The sequence below is a fragment of the Chrysemys picta genome, chromosome 2, assembly GCF_011386835.1.
Source record: "Chrysemys picta bellii isolate R12L10 chromosome 2, ASM1138683v2, whole genome shotgun sequence".
Classification (NCBI taxonomy): domain Eukaryota; kingdom Metazoa; phylum Chordata; order Testudines; family Emydidae; genus Chrysemys; species Chrysemys picta.
The window spans coordinates 11119346-11134210 of record NC_088792.1 but is presented as its reverse complement, the minus strand read 5'-3'; the positions used below and the strand labels follow the sequence as shown (position 1 = coordinate 11134210).

General features: G+C 46.8%; 1 long non-coding RNA gene across 1 annotated transcript in view; it reads right to left on the bottom strand.

Moving 5' to 3' along the window:
- Window positions 1-5133: 5133 nt before the first annotated feature.
- The window catches only part of LOC101953765 (uncharacterized), a 31099-nt gene continuing 21367 nt past the window's right edge, over window positions 5134-14865 (bottom strand). Inside the window, exon 3 of the long non-coding RNA XR_255168.4 lies at window positions 5134-8211. This is a non-coding gene — a long non-coding RNA (uncharacterized LOC101953765). The remainder of the gene's footprint in view (window positions 8212-14865) is intronic.

Below are 14865 nucleotides of genomic sequence, written 5' to 3'. Positions count from 1 at the left end.
AACAGGTTTGGTTCAAATGTAGGGTGAACATTTCAAAACATAGCAGCTAACAGAGATGCCATCAAGCTTGAGTAGCCCCACATTTCTCAGATCTGTGTGCAAGAGCCCTTATTTATATCAGATATGAACCCAACCCAAAATCCCAGAGCCACCCCCCCACACACACACGTTTTTATTTGAGTGAGGGCGAGGGAAGGGGATTCAGCATCTGAACCTGAGGCTCTGCTGATCCCTGCACAGAGGTGAGCCCTTCATACTTGGATCTCCCCTTGTCTACTAGAGAGGTAGGCAGTCCATTGACACGATAGCATTGCATCTTTCTTCACCCAGTCCCATGTGTCATGCTTTTTGGAATCTCAGACCTCCTTAAACAGGAAGCATTTACTAAAGAAAAGAGCATCCAGGCTTCCACGCAACTTGAATTCCAGTTTTGTTTCCGCTGTTTACCAGGGAACTCACAACATCTGAAACGCTATGCAACAAACAGACATCTAGTGGCTGATCAATATGCTGCAAGTAATCATATTGCACCTGGGAAGCATGTTTGTGCTACACATTAATTGTTTATGTCTGCTGCTGTCTCACAAGTGAACAGTGGATACTGCATCTGGTCTGAGCTGGTGAAATTACATATTCTCACATTTGGCTTCTACATGCCCTTCCAGAGATTCCAAGTGACGATGAGTAGAAGATCTCTTCTATTCAGCATTTTGTAGGGGGGGGTGGGGGGATCCTTCCCAATAAATCAGAAAGCAGCATCTCTGCTGAACAGAATGCCTTGTGCTACTACTGCAAAGTAAAGTGATGTGTTAGGCAAAGCCAGGCATAAGCCAGGCTCGTGTTCAAGGTCGGCATCCTTCCACAGATGTTAGGCAAAAGGCACTGAAAGATTTACAGCAGCTATGGGCATTCAGAGCCCGGACGCTTGCGGCGCTCTCAGCTAATGGGGATTAATAGAATAAACAGCAGGCTTCAATAACAAGCAATTAGACTAGGGAAACCTTCTCAGTAACAGTCTCCTAATAGTTAGTTGGCGATCCCTTGGAGTTCGAGGATAATCGTCTTCCATGAAACGATAGCTAATTATTGCTAATGGATCTGCGGGTGGCTAATAAGACCAATTCGGGATCCACAGACTTTATCGCAATTGGGGCAGATGTTTCCCTGAGGAAGGGGCGGACCTGGATTGTTGAATTGGGCTGCAGCGTGTTCTTTCCTCCTTTCACGTTTCTCCATTTCCTGTTGTCTTCGTTGGGTCTTGAAATGCTGGGATCCCTGCCATGAGGTTCTTCTCAATTTCAGTCGGTCAAGGGCTTGGGCTTCCCATAAAATTATGTCGATGTTGCATTTCTTCATGTTGCTTTTCAAGGTGTTTTTGAAGTACTTTTTTTGTCCTCCCCTCATCTGAACCGCTTAATCCCAGCCTGGAGCATCCTTCTGCACCCCAAACAGTGGGGAAGTGGGATCTAGGTGTGACCCACCCAGTGTAGTTTACTGGGTGTGGTCAGATTCCTCCTACAAGGACTCTGTTACAGGCTGTATTAACTTTCCTCTGTGCTGTGAGAGCCCCCTGAAGGGTGTCACCCAAGGGCACTGGAACAGGGAGGGGCCAGGGGGCCATGGTGCCCCCAAACACACTTTTAAAAGTGGGAGGGCTATGCCTTCTTACTTTTTACTGGCTGTAAGGGCAAGTGACAGAGGGAGGGGTGGAGAGGTGTGAGCAGGGGGCGGGGCCTTGGAGGGAAGAGGCAGCATGGAGGGGCCTGCAGGGGAAGAGGTGGGGCGGGGCTTCTGGGGGAGCATCCAGGCTTCCATGCAGCTTGAATTCCAGTTTTGTTTCCGCTGTTTACCAGGGACGACACCACATCTGAAACGCTATGCAACAAACAGACATCTAGTGGCTGATCAATATGCTGCAAGTAATCATATTGCACCTGGGAAGCATGTTTGTGCTAAACATTAATTGTTTATGTCTCCTGCTGTCTCACAAGTGAACAGTGGATACTGCATCTGGTCTGAGCTATGCTTCTGAACCTCCAGATGTTGGAAGGTTCGTCTTTTGCTAGCCTACATGGGTAATGTGTATTGATGGTGATGGGAGCTAGGGATGCAATTCTCAGCATTAGGAAAACACCTTCCGCTGCTGGAGTTTCTTTCTCCCAGTGATCTCCAAGGATTCCACAAGCACTGATGAAGCGAGGCCTGAAACCTATCTATGATCCCCACATTTTTAGCGATAGAAAACTGACGCCTAGAGAAGTAAGTGATTTACCCAAGATCACACAGCAACCCCGTAGCTGAGTCAGGATTAGAACCCTTCAGTCTCAATGGTCTGCTCTAACCAACAGCGTCTCCTTCAACATTTAGGCACAAGCCCTGTTCTTCTCACAGGTTCTGTGGGGGTGGGGGCCTATCATAGAGGAACCAGTACAGTTCTTCTCTGCGTGAGTTAGGCAGGCAGAGTGCAGGGGATGCAGATCCCTGTGTACTGCAAAACTCAACCACACAATGGCTATGGGGGGAGGGATAGCTCAGTGGTTTGAGCATTGGCCTGCTAAACCCATGGTTGTGAGTTCAATCCTTGAGGGGGCTACCTGGGGCAAAATCAGTACTTGGTCCTGCTAGTGAAGGTAGGGGGCTGGACTTGATGACCTTCAAGGTCCCTTCCAGTTCTAGGAGATGGGATATCTCCATTCATTATTATACAAGGAACCCTCCACATTACTGCAGTGGGCATTTGGGGGTAGGAAGTCCACCCCTGAAGGAGTTGTGGCTGGAGCACTGTTCTGCTGCCCCTGACTCCCAGAATGGCCATTTGAGGCAAGAGCAGCTAGGTATCACTTAAAGCAGCCCTGAAGCAGCTCCAATTAGTGCCAGGGATTCAATGGTCATTGGCTGGTTCCAGGATTAGGGAGCCATAAAACCATCCCTTAAGAACAGCTCTACCAGACTCTCAGTGTGGCAAATCATTTCATCTCTCTGGGCCTCAGTTCCCTATCTCTACATTGGGAATAATAATCTATCCCTCCCAGCACCCATTTTGTCTATGTATGCTGTAAGGTTTCTGGGCCAGGAACTGTCTCTCACTATGGGTATATCTGCACTGCTTAGCTAACGTGGGTTCAACTAGCAGTGAAGTAAGGCTTTTAACTTGAGTTCAGGGTCAATTTCAACCCCAGGTTCCCCTAAAGCAGGGGTATGGAAATTGTATGGCGGGCCATGAATGCTTACAAAATTGGGGGTTGTGGTGCAGGAGGGGGTGAAGGCTCTGGCTGGGGATGCGGGGTCTGGGGTGAGGCCAGAAATGAGGAGTTCAGGGTGTGGGAGGAGGCTCTGGGCTGGGGAAGGGGCTTGGGGTCAGGGGGTGAGGGCTCCGGCTGGGGGTGCGGGCTCTGGGGTGAGGATGAGGGGTTGGGGGTGCAGGAGGGTGCTTCGGACTGAAACCAAGGGGTTCGGAGGACAGGAAGGGGATCAGGGCTGGGGCAGGTGGTTGGGCTGTAGGAGGGGGGCAGGCTCCAGGGAGCGCTTACCTCAAGCAACTCCCAGAAGCAGCGGCATGTCCCCCCTCCGGCTCCTACGCAGATACATGGCTAGGCACGCTGCCCTCTCTGCAGGCACCACCCCTGCAGTTCCCATTGGCTGGGGTTCCCAGCCAATTGGAGCTGCAGGGGCAGCGCTTGGGGCAGGAGCAGTGTGCAGAACCCCCTGGCTGCCCCTATGAGTAGGAGCTGGAGAGGGGACATGCCACTGTTTCTGGGAGCCGCACAGAGTGGGGCAAGCCCCAGACCCTGCTCCCTGGTGGGAGCTTGAGGGCCAGATTAAAACGTCTGGAGGGCCGGATGCGGCCCCCAGACCATAGTTTGCCCACCCCTGCCCTAAAGGCTTTAACTTGAGCTTCCAGTTCAAGTTCAGAACACGCTGGTATTTGCAGTGTAGATATACCCTGTGTGTCTGGACAGTGGCTAGCAGGATGGGGCTCTGATCTCAGCTGGAGCTTCTAGGCACTATGGTAATAATTAAAAACTGAGCATCATTTGAAGGTCAGAGCCTGTGCAATACACTTACAGAGAGTGCCTCCCACCTGGTGGGGGCTCTCGTAATGCGCTCCAAATGCTAAATAACAGCAGCGGGGCCCTGGACTTGCTCCTCCAACGCAGCTCTCTTGATAGCCAATTCCTTATTAAAGCTTCACCGTGCAATCATTCTTCCAATTATATTTCCTAGGTGTTCTTTTAATTTCTCTTTGTTCCAAGCAATCAGGGAACTCGCTGGAGCTAATAATAAGCAGATGGTTCTTTGCAGTAGTCCGCTCTGATATCCAGGCTCTGTTTGCTGCTATGTCTGTTCCTCCAAATTGTTATTAAGTTGCTTGCTCTCTCAGCTGAGACATCTGATCTGTCGTGGGTATGGAATATGAATTGCTGCTGCTGGTAATGCATTCCCCTCTGCAGACATGTGGCTAGCTTGCATTCTGGAGTCGTTTCTCTGTAAAACAGCATCTCCTGACTTGGTGCGTCCAGCATCCTCAAACTTCTCCCCAGTGGGTAACTGGCCAAACAGAATCGGTTAGTCAAGGATGGGAAGAGCCAGATCTCAGTGCTTATATTACTGCGCTTCTCGAAAGAGTCCCATTCTGAGGCGGTAATAACAATACTAGCTCACACACTTTGATTCTCATCTATAGATCTCAGGGTGTTTTGTAAAGGTGAGTGAAGATTATTATCCCCATTTTACAGAGTGAGGCAGTGACTGCTCCAAGATCAGACAGCATGATAGTGGTGGAGCTGGGAATTGAACTCATCCAGCAACGCGTCCACTGGACCAGGCTGCCAGTTCTCTAAAAGGAATATAGCTGCAGGTAAAAACCTTGCTTGAGTTCAAGGTGGTTGGAGCTGGGAGTTTGCCTTGTGCCAGTCGCTCCAAGGGAATCTATCCCATAGTTATTCATGTACATGTAATGGCAAGCAAGTCCTCTGGCACAGGATGGGCACAGGATGGGAAGTGGAAGAGGACGATTCAGTGCCCACCATGCTGCAGCCTGGTGAATTTTGAGAGTGCAAAATAGCACTTGTCCCAAATGACAGGTTCTTCGGTTAGATGGCTGCTTAGAGTTAATTAACAAGACAAAATTGGTGACGTGTGACACAGAAACTTTATGAGTTGTAGTTAATACAGACAAATATAATTGAAATAATAGAAAAATCAATATACGTAAGTGTAAGAATTAGGTAAGTACACTAAAATAGTTTCCTGTATTGCTCATACTTACAGACTTACATTGTACGTCCTTATGGAGACCATTACAGACAATGATGGAAAGAAAAAGTAAGTGACGATTGCTACAAAAGGAAGGTATTGTGCCAGGCTTACTGCCCGGTTGCTCAGTGTTGTCATTCCGGTGTCCCAGCGAGGGATGGGTTTGACAATCTTTATATACCTTTTTCCATTCCACCCACATACATCCAGGGCTATATCTGATCAAGTCAAGTCTCAGCCTCCTGTCCATATTTGGTATTTCGGGAAGCCAATTTTAGGGTTCCAAATGTCCATTTGTGGTGTTCCAGTTGATCATAATTACATTTCCGACAGTGAACCCAACCGTTTGCATCAATCCCTTTCCCAAGAGTTTCCAAACATAATGTGATTAGCCTTATTACCAAACCCCCCTAAAATGCTACCATCTATTAATTTCTGGTTTCCCTATTTATTACAAGATACATTGCTAAACTATCACAAGATACATACTGCTAAATTTTATAACCTTTGGTCAAGCACATCTCATAAGCACATAATACTCACAATAACTAGGCGCTAACACTTCATGCTTGTTTTGGTTCTTCTACTTGCTGTGACAGCTTCAATAACTTCCATTATTATTTTATCCAAAACTATAGGCCCTCCAAGATCAGGTCTGGGGTCAACGATCAACAAGGCCAATGGGCCATCACCCTTGGTGCCCTTTGTTCTTGGCATAATAAACATAATATGTAGGAATCCCATAGTTAGTGATGGCCCAAATACCCATGTTTACTAACTATACACAATGTGCATGGCCTAGCGAAACATATATACAGCTTCTCTGGCTGATGTCCAGTGGCTTCTGAAACATAGAACACAGTGAGTGCCACTGGAGGACTCACAAATTATTTAAAGGGATACTACCCTATTCCCATATGCTACAGTCCGTTTAAGGCTGTTCATTCTCCATATCCCATTCGCACCTTGTTCTCTCAGCTGAGGCTGCCATCAAGGGAAGCCATCAGTGTTGGTCTTTCTGTCCCCACAGCCAAATCTCTTATCCGGGCCTTTATACCCTGCCATGATTACAACAGTATCCTCTGCTCCAGCCACCCAAACAACCAGACATTGCATTCCTTCCACAGCTGCTAAAATCATCTTCCTTGCCCGTCGGTCTGATCACATCACCACCCTATTTCAGTCCTCTGCTGGCTCCCCATCTGCCACCACATCACCTGTAACCTGCTGCTCGCCATTCTCAAAGCTCTGCGTAACTCTGCCCCTCCCCACTTATCCTCCCTTGTCGAGCTCTGCGTTGACCCATCTGCCCCCTTAGCTCCACCAATCTGCTTCCTCAGTTCCTCTGCGAGGCCCCGCTCCCACCCTGTCTCAAAGACCCACTTCCGCTATGCGGCTCATAGTGAATGGAGATAGGGGGGTATATAGAAGCCCTCTGTTGTTCTCTTTCTCCTCACCTCTGTCTGTCCTTATACTGTGAGCCTCGTGGAGCTGGTACCACTCCCCCCTCAAATGGCTGGGAAACACTTGGGACATTGTGGGTGCTGCTATAAACAAATCAATAATCGGTCTTCAAGTTTCCCATGCCTCCTTTGGCCCTTCCAGTCACTCCACTGCATCCTCCATGATTCCTTGGCTCTTCTCCTCTGAACCACTTTCTGGTGCTCCCCAAACATATGCATAGTTTCACTCTATACTGTCTTATAATAACTGGGATGTTGGCAGACCAGCTCATGCCAAGGCCCCTACGTCTCACTATACACTGACAAATGCACAGCTGGGAACCAGTCTGCCTCCCCTGTGTGTCAGGATTGTTTTAAATAGGTATTAGGGTTATAAAAACGTGTTTAGACTGTATGAAACGCTTGTAAGTTGCTGCCGGCAATAGTGTCCCTTGCAATAGCTGTGTCCCATGGTTTAAGGTAATATTCAAGTGGTTGCTCCGTAACTATAAATCACCAGTCGGCAGAGAAGCATTACCAACTGCGAAATACTGGTTTGCTACAGGAGGCCTTCTCTCCTGCCCAGCAGAAGGCCCATAGACACCAGTCAAACCATTGTGGAACATCAGAGAAAAAAAGACTTTGTTGATTGGTCTCACCACCACCACCACCCCCCATGAATTGGGGACATGCATATGGACTCGTCCCATCAGCTTGAACTCTGGGGGAAGGGAATAAAAATCCCTGACAAGAAGAAACTCTATCTTTATGCTGCTTGGACTGTGAGGAGCAAGGATTATTAAGAATAAGCAAAAGATCCCCAGTGCTTGGTCTGGGTTAGCCCTCCAAGACATATAGCCTCCATGGCGTGCAGGAGGCACTGGGAGGAAGGAGGAGGAATTGATCGGTGGGGGCCAGCAGCGGGCAGGAGTGGGAGGAGGAAGGGGAGCTTGGCTGCTGATGGGTGCTATACACCCACTAATTTTTCTCTGTGGGTGCTCCAACCCTGGGATTTGGGAGCACGAGCCCCATTGATTTCTAGTAGCATTTGTGCTCCTGTGGCCCTTAGGTGCTTTTGAAATTTTCCCCCAGAATGAAGATGGCCTTGATCCTGAGGCAGCACGTACAACTTAAACAAGACAGACACGGCACAGGGCTCACTGCAAAGCTCAGAGAAGGGATTAATTAGGGAGATTCATCATTAAGAATGCAATTCTAGGCACTGAAATGATTGACTGACTCTTTATGAGCGGCACACAAGTAATGAGCGTGTAGGAGGCATTTAAATGAAGAGAAGATTCTGTGCTCCCTGTTATGTCTTTAGTGGTGTACCCTATCCCCTTGCTGAATTTGGTCAAAAGACTCTCAGTACAATCCCAGGTGGCAGCTTCACATTAAAGACATCTAAACGGGCGGATTTCATTTACATTTCCCTGTGTTGCAGTGCAGACAGAGATCTAACACAGGCTCCATCATGGATGATTATTCGTGCTGCTGGAAGCAAATTCATTGCCTAAAAAGAAAAAAAAGATCTGGTTTTGATCACTTTTTATAAAATTCCTATGCAGTTATTGAAGGACAGTTAAGAGAAAAGGGCTGCACCCAAACCCATCAGACTGTGGTTTTCTATGAGTTACAGCCTGAAACTGGGCCAGGGCAGAAGTAGTTGTTCTCTCAAAGAAGTTATTGATGTCTACCTGTATTTTTAAATCTGCTTTTGATGGTATTTGAATTCCCAGGACTTCTATAGCTGATAATTTCATTGCAATCAATGGATTTACACCAGTGTCAAACTGCAATAGTGTAGCGGTGAATCAGGCCCCAGATTCCAAGTCATGTATCAATTTTGGTTCTATATTTATATGCGTTCTTTATTTCTTCTCTCACCCTTGCAATATGTGTCAGGACAACCCGTGAAACAAGACTCCGACAGTGATTTAAGGGTTTGCTTTGAAACCACACCAAAGATAGATACAGGCAACATTGGGCTGTCTGAATTGGTTTTCACATTCCAGCTGTATTTATTTTAGCTTAACAAATCAATAATACACACTGTGAAGGCCGTAGGATTGTTTGTCTCCATCCATTAAACACCTCAAGCCAAATTTAAAGTCCTGAGGTAATGGGAGTTGCAAGTGCTCAGGACCTTGCAGGATATGGCATGTCACCATGAGATACAGTAGCATACCTGACACACCAGTCAAGGAGAAATAGCAGCTGTTATGAGTAGATCAGAGCTAAATGAACTAGGAATGCAGGAATTCACAGGCAGAGTCAGATCAGTGCTCTGTCTAGTCCAATATGCAGGAAGGGTGGGTAGAGTCCTAGCTGGGACACCAGGTTCAAGTCCTTGCTCCTCTACAAATTATCTGTGTGATCTTAGGCAAGTCACTCGCTATTCTGTGTCTGATCTCCTATTGGTAAAATGAGGACAATAGCACTTCTTAACCTGACCAGGGTACCGTGAGGATAAATACATTAAAATTGTGAGGTGCTTAGCTGCGAAGGCCATGGGGCCACATAAGCACCATACATAGATATTCTGGCTGCAACAGTGGCTAGTACCACATACTTCAGAAGAAGGTGGCATAATCTGTAAAGGAAGTTTCTTACTGTCCCTTAGTGGTTTGTTGATGTCTTGAGGCATGAGTGTTATTTATCTCTTATATTTATTTTTATTCTACTTAATGTAACTGTGAATGTTCTTATTCCCCACAGACTTTCAATGGGACTTGTGCTCCTAAGTCATTTAGATGTTTTGAAAATGTCACTCATAAATGTCTAACCCTTTTTTTTAAATCATGCTCTTGGCTTTAGCATTAGCTTGTGACAATGAGTTCCACAGGTTAGTTGTGGAGTATGTAATTAAAAAGTGCTTCCTTTTATCAGCTTAAAATGAGTCACCTTTCAATTTTATTGGAGTGTCCTTGTGGTGGTACTATGAGATATAGACAGATAGGAGCATCCCTGATTTACCTTATACCATTCATTATTTTGTATTCTACTATCACGTCCCTTCACAGTCATCTCCTCTCTAAACTCAAATGTCCCAGTCTTTTTGATATTTCCTCTTTTGAAAGTCTCTCATTGATGCTCATTAGTTTGAGCAACCGTCCCGGAACCCTTCTCTTTCTGCTGTAGCTTTTTGCAGACGGAGGTGACCAGAACTGTACATAATGTTCCCTCTTGATATGTATAATGGCATTATAATATTTTCAGCATTATTGTCTGCCCCATCCTTTATGCAGCCTAACAACGTGTTGGTTTGTTTTGGCTCATTGAGCAGGGGTCTATATGAAGCTGTCTACATTTTACCCCATTAATACAGTTCATGTAGAACTAACTCATCAGTGGACATAAGTAGTTCAAATTAATCTCTCTCAAATAAAACCTGAAAACCTAGGTTAAGCAGAATTAATCTTCTTTCAAACAAGTTGCTCCTTCAAAATCAAAAAGTCTTTTGATACATTGTAGTCAAGGGAAACACAAAATGAAAAATTTCCTGCAATCTCAAGCAAAGCACATACAGTGCCATAAGATGTTGAAAAGCTCATCTTCTTCTTATATGGCTTCTCCATTACTAGAGGTTTGCAACCGTGGTAGCCCATTCTGTACGGTCCTCTCTTAATCTCTTTGTGGATGAATAGTCCTTTTGAGCCACCTGGGATACCGCGTTGTCCTCCAAGAGCTTCTTTTTCTGCCTCTCACTCTTCGGCCATCAACTTTCCCTTCCAGGGCCCGTCAACATGCATCGTCTGCTGAACCTCTTAAAATGCCCCCTGCAAATCAAAATGTTCTTTTCTTAAAAGAAGGCTCATACAACTAGAAAGGGCATGTTTATTGACCCATTCTCATAATATAGGAATGAGGAGACATTTAATGAAACCAAAGTGCTATATATAGCATTGGTGAGACTTGTACAAGAATACTGCGTCCAGGTGTCCACATTTTACCAAGGAGGTTGAAAAACTGCAGAGGCTGCAGAGAAGAGCCACAAAAATGATTCACGGACTGGAGAAAATGCCTGACAGTGAGAGATTTAAGAGTTCAATCTGTTTAGTTTATCGATTGGTGAGTTGATTATGGTATATAAGTGCCTTCACAGGGGAAAAGTACTGGGTACTAAAGTGTACTTTAATCTAGCAGTGAAAGGCAGAACAAGAATCAGTGACTTGAAATTAAAGCCAGAAAAATTCAAATTAGAAATAAGTCAAAAGGCGAGGGGTATTAGCCATTGGAACAAACCACCAAAGGAAGTGGTGGACTCTCCAGCTCATGAAGTCTTCAAGTTGTGACTGGATGCCTTTCTGAAAGAAATGCTTTAGTCCAACACAAATGATTGGGCTCTGTATAGGAGTAACTGGATGAAATTTTATACCCTGTGTTATACAAGAGGTCAGACTGGGTGATTTGATGATCCCTTCTGCCCTTAAAACCTATGAGTGGTATTGAGTTTAAAACTGATAAAAGGAAATAATATTTTTCCACACCATTAGCCTGTGGAACTCATTGTCACAAGATATAATGGAGGTCAAGAGTTTAGAGCCCTGCAAATCTGTGGATATCCTCTTTATATCCACAGATATCCTCTTCCGTGGATACAATTATATTGTTTATCATCTTTGCAGATCAGATGCAGATCCAAATTTTTGTATCTGCGCAGACTCTAACAGTGAGATGGGGTTCTGGGGTGGGTGCGGATGCAGATACATATAAAAGGTGGAATACCAATTGCAGGTCGGATACAAGTTAAATTATCACGGATGCACATCAGATGCGGATCTAAATTTTTGTGTCCACCCAGGGCAGATTCTCTAAAGATTGGACCCTTATAAAGTTAACAATAACATTCAGAGTTAATACCAAGGATTAACAAGACCAGGAGTTCTGGTGTAATCTGTAAGTATAGAGATAAGATATAGGCATAAGGCAGCAATGCAAGAGACCTACAGGCTCAAGCCTGTAAGAAATGAACTTAGAATTTAGCATAACAATATGAGGCCTATAAGCCTTAGCATAGGTAAGTTAATCAGAAGTGACCTTAAGTCACAAGATAGCACAACACATAATGCTATGATAAACAAGGATGATAAAACTGCTGACAAATAACCTCAGAATGATGGTTGAATGTCAGTTAGTTTGGTTATTTTAGGATAGGACCATCAGAGGGTGTTCAAATGCAAGATCGCCATAGTAACCAGCAAATGTCTATGCTAGTAAGTTTAAGCTAATTCATATACTAGAATCATAGACTATCAGGATTGGAAGGGACCTCAGAAGGTCATCTAGTCCAACCCTGTGCTTAAAGCAGGACCAATCCCCAGACAGATTTTTACCCCAAGTCCCCAAATGGCCCCCTCAAGGATTGAGCTCATAACCCTGGGTTTAGGAGGCCAATGCTCAAACCACTGAGCTATCCCTCCCCCATAACCGATAGGAGGAGAACACCTCAACACTATTAGGGTGGGAAAGTTTAGCTATGGCTAGAGGAGGTTGGACACCCTTATGAATATTCCTGGTGGCCATCAATCCCTATAACAAGGCTGACCATGGCCTAGGCCATTGGGATGTTTTGGCATGCCAGAGATCGGATAGGCCCTTCATGGCTGATTGCCTGTCTCATCATTTTGAGGTCTCCACAAGCATGGACTGAGATTACAATTGTACTGATGCTGGGCGTGTTAGTGCTTTTACTAATTGTGTTAATAAAGAAGGTTTTTCTAAGTGTGAGTGTTGCACCCCTGAACATCAGGGCTCCCAAATTAACAGCAATTCTAATAACTCTAGGCCTGATCTTGGGACTAGCCCCTGCCAAACCACCGCATGCTAATTGGGGATTCTTAAGTGATCAATATAATCAATACACAATCAACAGATTAGGCAACACTGGAAGGGATATAAATATTTTTGCTTCAGGGCATAAAACCACTTCCAATTATTGGGGATTAGGAAGAAATTTTCCTCATAAGTAATATGATGGGTTGTACAAACCCCACACTGGACAGGAAGGGGTGACAGAGCTGTGTGAAGGAGTGTACAAACCCCACACTGGACAGGAAGGGGTGACAGAACTGTGTGAAGGGGTGTACAAATCCCACACTGGACAGGAAGGGGTGACAGAGCTGTGTGAAGGGGTGTACAAATCCCACACTGGACAGGAAGGGGTGACAGAGCTGTGTGAAGGGGTGTACAAACCCCACACTGGACAGGAAGGGGTGACAGAGCTGTGTGAAGGGGTGTACAAACCCCACACTGGACAGGAAGGGGTGACAGAGCTGTGTGAAGGGGTGTACAAACCCCACACTGGACAGGAAGGGGTGACAGAGCTGTGTGAAGGACTGTACAAACCCCACACTGGACAGGAAGGGGTGACAGAGCTGTGTGAAGGGGTGTACAAATCCCACACTGGACAGGAAGGGGTGACAGAGCTGTGTGAAGGGGTGTACAAACCCCACACTGGACAGGAAGGGGTGACAGAACTGTGTGAAGGGGTGTACAAATCCCACACTGGACAGGAAGGGGTGACAGAGCTGTGTGAAGGGGTGTACAAACCCCACACTGGACAGGAAGGGGTGACAGAACTGTGTGAAGGAGTGTACAAATCCCACACTGGACAGGAAGGGGTGACAGAGCTGTGTGAAGGGGTGTACAAACCCCACACTGGACAGGAAGGGGTGACAGAACTGTGTGAAGGAGTGTACAAATCCCACACTGGACAGGAAGGGGTGTCAGGGCTGTGTGAAGGGGTGTACAAACCCCACACTGGACAGGAAGGGGTGACAGCTGTGTGAAGGGGTGTACAAACCCCACACTGGACAGGAAGGGGTGACAGAGCTGTGTGAAGTGGTATACAAACCCCACACTGGACAGGAAGGGGTGACAGAGCTGTGTGAAGTGGTGTACCAACCACACACTGCGGCTTGCCAGGACATCCCCAAAGGAGGCCTGCAGCATGTTTGGGACTGTTTGTTTTTCTTGGGCACAAGCACTCACTGAAAAATAAATTGGCAATGCTCAGCACCTGCAGGCTGGATTAATCTTTTTGAGCCCCTGCACCTGGACCATTGCCCTGCCCCCCCCCACTCTGCCTGCTCTCTGCCCCAAGGCCCTGTCCCTGCTCAGCCTCTTCCCCCAAGACCCCGCCCACCACTCCACCCCAAGGCCTGGCCCCCACTCAGCCTCTTTCCTCTGAGGCCCTGCCCACCGCTCTGCCCTGAGGCCCTGTCCCTGCTCAGTCTCTCCCCCCCTGAGGTTGGGGGTGCAGAGAGGAGCAACCACCAGCAAAAACAAAAGTCAGCGCCTGTGCTGCTAACTGCCTGGATCTCCATGATGAGAGGCTGAGTGAATGAGGACCCTCTCACACCCCAAGGGGGCACTGTGGAGAAACAGCCGCTTATCCCATAACTGCCTGCTGTGGGGTTTCTTGCACCTTCCAAGCATCTGCTGGTAGCCAATGCTGGAGACACAATATGGGACTAGATGGACCATGGGTCTGATCCAGACTGGCCATTCCTCTGCTCTCCCTTTAAATATCACTAAGGTCCTCAGAGTAGAACTTAACATAACTTAGGTTCCCAAAATGGCACTGGCCCCTCTGCACAGGGTCAGTGTCAGCCCTGGATCTACTTTGGATGCTGGGTTTTTTTGCATGAAGGGTGGGGTGCATGTTCTGAGCCTGATGAGTCATCAGAGGTAATTCCCTGTGAGTCCTAAGGGTCCAGCCAATCCACAATCAAGGGGACCCCAAGGCAGGGATAGAGGCACCTAATGAAAGCAGCCACTCCAGTCTGCTCACTGTTGTTACCTTGTTGGGAATACTCCCAGATGCCCAGTAGTTCAGATACACTGCTCCTGCTCCTACTCCAGCCAGTTGCCCAGCTGTCCTGACAAAGGGCAGCAATGACGCCTCACCCCTCCTCCCCAGATGAGCCTGGTCCTTTTTACTCAAACATTCTTTTGCCCTTCAGCGATTTCACTGCTTATTGGAACTAAAGTCTCTGGGCTAGATTCTGAGCCAGCAGCTTGATGTCAGTGGAGTTTGCTGATTTACACCAGCTGAGGCTCTAGCCCTAGTTTTATAAAGACCCGGTTGAAGTCTCGTGGCTAGTTAACCCCTCGTGCCGTTCCCGTGACTTCACTGGAGTGACATCGGAGATGAATTTGATCA